Consider the following 6,268-nt stretch of genomic DNA (forward strand, 5'->3'; position numbering starts at 1 on the left):
TATTGGCAGAGCAGACGCTGAATGCGCACTTTCATCTGGTTTGGTCTGCCGCGGTTTCCGTAGACTCCTGAACGCGCTTTTAGGAAATCCTATACACTACTGTTTCTGCTCTAAAAACATTCTAAATGACTTCGTTTCGAGTAAATTATGGACGCTACCCACTCAGGACACTTGGAATACATTGGACAAGCAGTATGGAGGAATATTGACACGTTTTTTGTGGACTTTTATGGACCTTTCTGCCTCGGGCACCATGGACCTCCATTATTTGAATGTCAGCAGACAGCAAGAAGCCTCCCAGATCTCCAGATGAATTTGAGATATCAAAAAGGTACTCCAGAGTGTTGTTCAGCATGGGGGTGAGTAGAAAAGTTTTTAACTTGCTTTTTTTGGAATTACTATGACCTGGATGACTGAGCATTTTTACTAACATAACTGTGTGAGTGCCTGTTTTTTTTTTTGTTATTTCTTGAAGCTTTTTTAACAATTTTCTCTACAATAATCCTGGAGGAGAGACTTTTGCGTGTGAGAGACACTGAAGAGACCATTTAGATCAGGGGTCACCAACCTTTTTAAGGCTGAGGGCTACTTCATGGCTACCGAGTCAAAGGAAGGGCTACCAATACTGACCTATGAACTTATTCTTATTTTATTCTTTTATTCATTTCTAATTTTCTTTTTAATATTGTCATTTTGAAACCACTGAAATATGATGAAATAGTTAACATGATGAAATAATACATAAATGATTAAAAAGAAGAGCAACAGAATAAAAAAAAAATTTAACTTAACCCACTGAGTGAGTTCTTCTGTTTTCAGAAGACGAAGACGGCACCCCATGTGGTCCTTGAGGGCCCCTTGGTGCCCGCGGGCACCGCATTGGTGACCCCTGATTTAGATTTTTGTATTAGATTGGGTGATTAGAAATATACAGTTTAATTTTATCTCTGAAAACAAATTAGTTCTGAGAAATAAATAATTCTCCTTGTTTTACTCAATGTATAAAAATAATCTGTCAATATAAGTAGAACTCATTATGATTAATACATATGTGAGGCCTTTTCAATAATTGTATAGAATAGGATTGAATATAAAAGCAGCATCTGCAGGATAAGATATAGATTTTAATAAAGTCCAACCACTTTTTAGGTGACATTGATTAAAGGCTCTTGTAGCCAAATGTATACATTTACTTGTACAAAATAAATTTCTTTACGTATTTACAATAAAAAGTTTACTGTGAGTCAGCCTAATGCAGATGTTAATAAATTCTGTTTGTGGCTTTGTGCAATAACAATGTACCGCTGTCCTCACCGTGATGAAGCTCCGCATCAGCAGAATGAAAGGTCAACGTGTCTGTGAAAGGCAATGAGGTTCACTGGTAATCTACCAGCTGCAAGCTATATCACAACATTAAGGCCAAGACCAACGCTGACTAATTGACCATAACTGTTGTAGCTGATTAATTTCCTTTTAGCTGCTAATGCAAATGTCAAAACTTGAGCTGTATAGATTGGTGAGTGCGGTGAAACATGCAGCTTTTTAAAACTGTTCAAGGTGATACTTTCCAACTTACAGTTCATGTTTTGCAATAGTATATGGCACATCCCACATGGGCTTTAAACAGATAATTTAACTTTATTGATCTCACACTGGAGAAATTTATCTCTGCATTTAACCCATCCTCTTGGGGAGCAGTGGGCTGCCATTGTGTAGCACCTTGGAAGTAGTGTGGGGTTTAGGCTCTTGCTCAGGGACCCAGAGTGCAGGCTGCGGGGATTGAACCAGGTACTTGCTACCTTCTCAGAGCACAAGCACACTGTTCTAACCACTAGGCCACCACTCCCCAGTGAAATTCCAACTGGCGGTGTGAACTACTTCAGCAAAAGAGATGCCAAAGTAGAATTTTATTGCATTATTAGGATACTGAATTGATAGCTCAAAAAGAAGTAAAAATAATAAGCAACAAACTGAAAGCACACCAGTCTGGTAGTGGAAAAATTCCATCCATCCATTATCTAACGCGCTTATCCCGAGTGGGGTCATGAGGGGTGCCTATCTCCAGCAGTCAATGGGCGAGAGGCGGGGTACACACCGGACAGGTCGCCAGTCCATCGCAGGGCAACACAACCATTCATGCACACACTCACACCTAAGGACAATTTAGAGAAGCCAATTAACGTAACAGTCATGTTTCTGGACTGTGTGAGGCAGCTGGAGTACCCAGAGAGATCCCACGCATGCTCAGGGAGAACATGCAAACTCCATGCAGAAAGACCCCGGGTTGGGAATCGAACCCAGAACCTTCTTGCTGCAAGGCAGCAGTGCTACCCGCTGTGGCACTGAGCAGCCCTAGTGGAAAAAATAATGCTTGAAATCCAAACTGATACAGAATTTGTATTGTGAAACAATGAAAACAAAAGAAATATTAATCGATTCGTAGTTTAACACTCCTCTCTGCAGTTTCTCTGCTGTTACCCACTCATTACTCCATCCAGACATTGTCTTGCCCACGACCAGAATCAAATAAATTAGAAAAGAATCCCAAAAGAGTAAATCATTTCATTTGGGAAAAAAAAGTTAAAACTATGTAGTTTATTTAACATAAGATCTTTTCAAAACGTCTGTTATTAATAATAATAAATAAATAAATAAGGAGTCAATTATGATAATCTACTCCAAACTAAAATAACTAATTATAATAACTCTGCTTGGGGTAAAAGTTAAAATGATTAAATGTGGTTTATTTAACATAAGTTTAAGTCCTCAAAAGGTATGCTAGTTAATGACGGGATTTGTGATCATCAAAACGATTTATGTTGTCTTACAGAAACTTGGTTGCAGCAAGAGAATCATGTGCATAAATGAGGTAAATGCCTGTAGTTATTTATATTTTCACAAAACGAGAAAGTCTGGGAGAGGGGAGGAGTAGCACCAAACTTTCAGTCTTACTGATTACTCCAAAGCAAGTTAATAATTACAACTCTTTAGAACATTTAACCCTTAGCTTCCCTCATCCAAATTGCAAAGCAATAAAACCTTTTTGAAAACTTGAATCGTCCACCAGGTTCTTACTCTGGATTTTTAGATCAGTTTTCAAATAGCTCCTATGTGATTTTGTGTTAAATACTGGCAATATCCTCATAGTGGGGGACTTCAACATCCATGCTGACATTGAAGGTGATCGATTAAATGCAGCCTTCAATGCTATGTTAGACTTGTTAACTTTTATTAACTATTTTTTTTAAATGTTGCTCGTCTGACACACTCTAGTTCTCATACTTTGGACCTAGTCCTACAATATGACATTGAATGTGAAGAAGTAACAATATTTCCTCACAACGCTGCCCTCTCGGACCACTTTTTAATAAACTCCAGGATAACTAACAGGGTTCTCCTCCCCTAAAAGAAGATTTCACTTTAGCAGATCATTATCAGATAATCCAGTTATACATTTTACAAAAATCTGTTCCAATCTCTCTCTCCTCTGTATCACTAAACAATACAGGATAGGGCAACCATTTCTTTCCCTTCACAAATTGATGATTTTTTTTTTGGGGTTACTACTTCCCTGGATGCTGCCTTGGACAATGTCCTTTTCCCTTGAAAAGGAAAAACTTTAAAAATAGAAAGCTGGCTTCCTGCTTTAATGAAAAACTGTGCACGTTAAAGCAAAATACTAGGAAACGGGAGAGAAAATCGTGCTCTACATGCCTTCAGGTATCCTACCTAGTCTGGAAAAACAGTTTACTGATGTATAAAAGGATGCTTCATAAAGTTAGAACAGCATATTATTCATTGATAGAGGAGAATACAATAATCCAAGATATCTTTTTAATAAGGTTGCCAAACTCTCTCAGAGCCATAGCTCTGTTGAACCATCCATCCCACCTGCTCTCTAGAATCTTAATCAGGTTTAGACTGCTTTGATCCAGTTGAACTTTCAGAGTTAGGGAAACTATTACCCTCATTTGTATGTTAGATCGAGTTCCAACTAAGTTATTTAAGTATTCCTTCTGATTTCCAAAGCCATTTTAGATTTTACAGGGATATGTATCTCAGGCCTTTAATGTAGCGGTAATTAAAACTTTACTTAGGAAAACGTCTCATAACAACAAAAATAACATTTTGGTGTTATTTTAGATTAAGATCTGATTTTAGAATGTTCTCCTTTCATCTGTGGAATATAAATTAGAAATATCCTGTCCATAGGTGATGCTTAGAAAGTTAAAATCCTTCAGCTTATCCAAAATTCTGCAGCCAGAGTTTGTATGAAAATTACAGCTGTGCCTGAAAGTTTAATACAATACGCTCCGAATAAATACGATTTTAAATTCACAGTAGCAATTAAAATAACACAAAACTGAAAAAAGTAATAACTAAAAATATTATTAAAACAAAAAAAACTTAAGATCATTTATTGAAACTAAATAGCCCTCCATCCATTTTCTCCCACTAAGTCCTTGTCAGGGTTGCGTTGGGACCGGTGTCCATCTCTGGCAGTGTACGGGCACAAGGCGGGTCAACCTTCGACAGGTTGCCAGTCTGTCGCAGAGCAACACAGAGACACGCAAAGCCACACAACCATGCACACACACACTCACATATAAGGACAATTGTTTTAGAGAAGTCAATTAACTTAGAAGTCATGTTTTTGGACTGTAGGAGGAAGCCGAAATACCGGGAGAGAACCCAAGCATGCACGGGGAGAACATGCAAACTCCATACAGTAAGACCCCGGGCTGGGAATCTAACCCAGAACCTTCTTGCTGCAAGGCAACAGTGCTACCCACTGTGCCACTGAGCAGCCCAGATAAATTTTTCCTTCTGTTATTATTTATTTATATAAATAAAAACACCTGTTATAATCACAAACCCAAACGGCTGAAACTCAATAACAAACCTCCCCTGCTTCATGACCAGAACAGTAGCAAGATCTTATCTGAAAGTTCTTTTGTGCTGAATAGCTTTTGGTTTCCTTTCTACTATAAATAGCCTAGAATTGCAGAGAAAAAAAATCTGATGAGTTGCTCTTCAGTTATAAAATGGCCCCAATAGAATACAAATAACGTAACCAGTCACTTGCTACATACCAAAGGCATTTTTTTCTGATAAGGATACTGAAACGAAAACTTGTCTTACAATCACAAAAGTAAAAATAGAGTTTGGTGAGTGATATTTACCAGTTCAGTTTTACAGTTGTTCAGGTATTTCACCTGAGCAACTCTCTCGAGTCACACATATCTGGTGGCTGTAAAAGTCGAATAGAGCTTTTTAAAGCATATTGTTTAAATTATACAGCCAGGTCATTGTAACTTTAGTAACCCGTCTCGTGTTCAGCATCTGCACTCGGTCCAAGCTTTGTTTCCTGTGGTAGGGGTTCTAGATGCTTTAAGGATTTGCCATCATTGACTTCAAGTTCCTCTGGATGCTGCTGTTCAGGGGGCGCTTTGCTCAACTCTGGTAAGAGTTTAAACACTTTATGAAATTTCAGGCCAATTCAAAGCTGATTTCCAAGCTAAACAAAGGAAGTCTGATGCTTATTTCATATACATTTAGTTTACTTCAGCCAGTAAAGAACTGGATCCTCTGCACTTGCCAAGTAAGAGAACAAATGTATATACAGTAAATCGGATGTTTGATAAACTGATAAACTATCTGGATCCAGACTGAAAGGAGATGCTGACATTAAAAGATAATACTTCACAGTCTGGAGACCAAATCCTTTAACCTCCAAAACATAAAAATTCAAATCCAGGCAGGAAATGGTCATCTTTACCCCCCCCCCGAATCAATTTTCTTGATTTTATTTTTTTCTGACAAAAAACACTCTGAAGCTGTTGCCTTGGTAGTACAGATGAAACAGGAATAATAATTATTTCCCCATGGCTGCGTGTAAATTATTAAAACCTAGAGGGCATGAGTGAGCCGACGGACATGCAGAGAAGAAATGAGACAGATTGTGTTTTCATGTGCATTTCTTTTCTTACTAGGTCTCTTCATGAGTGTCAGTGCCTGCAACATCAAGGTGCAAGAGTTAAGTCATCAAGGAACTGTTCACAGACAAATAGGCATCTTACATGGTGTTTTATAGAAAGGGGGGCATTGTTTAACATAATGCTCATTCTCTCATCAAAAAAAAAAAAAAATCCAGTTATAAAAAATTCATTTTAGGTGAAAACGCTGCATCCAAAAATTAAATCACCAGACAGGATACAAAGTTTGTGCTAAAATGATTCAGTGAAAGACAGATATGTTGAAAAGTTAC

The sequence above is a fragment of the Cyprinodon tularosa genome, unplaced genomic scaffold (genome assembly GCF_016077235.1).
Source record: "Cyprinodon tularosa strain WSP-4 unplaced genomic scaffold, ASM1607723v1 ctg87, whole genome shotgun sequence".
In the NCBI taxonomy this organism is placed as follows: Eukaryota; Metazoa; Chordata; class Actinopteri; order Cyprinodontiformes; family Cyprinodontidae; genus Cyprinodon; species Cyprinodon tularosa.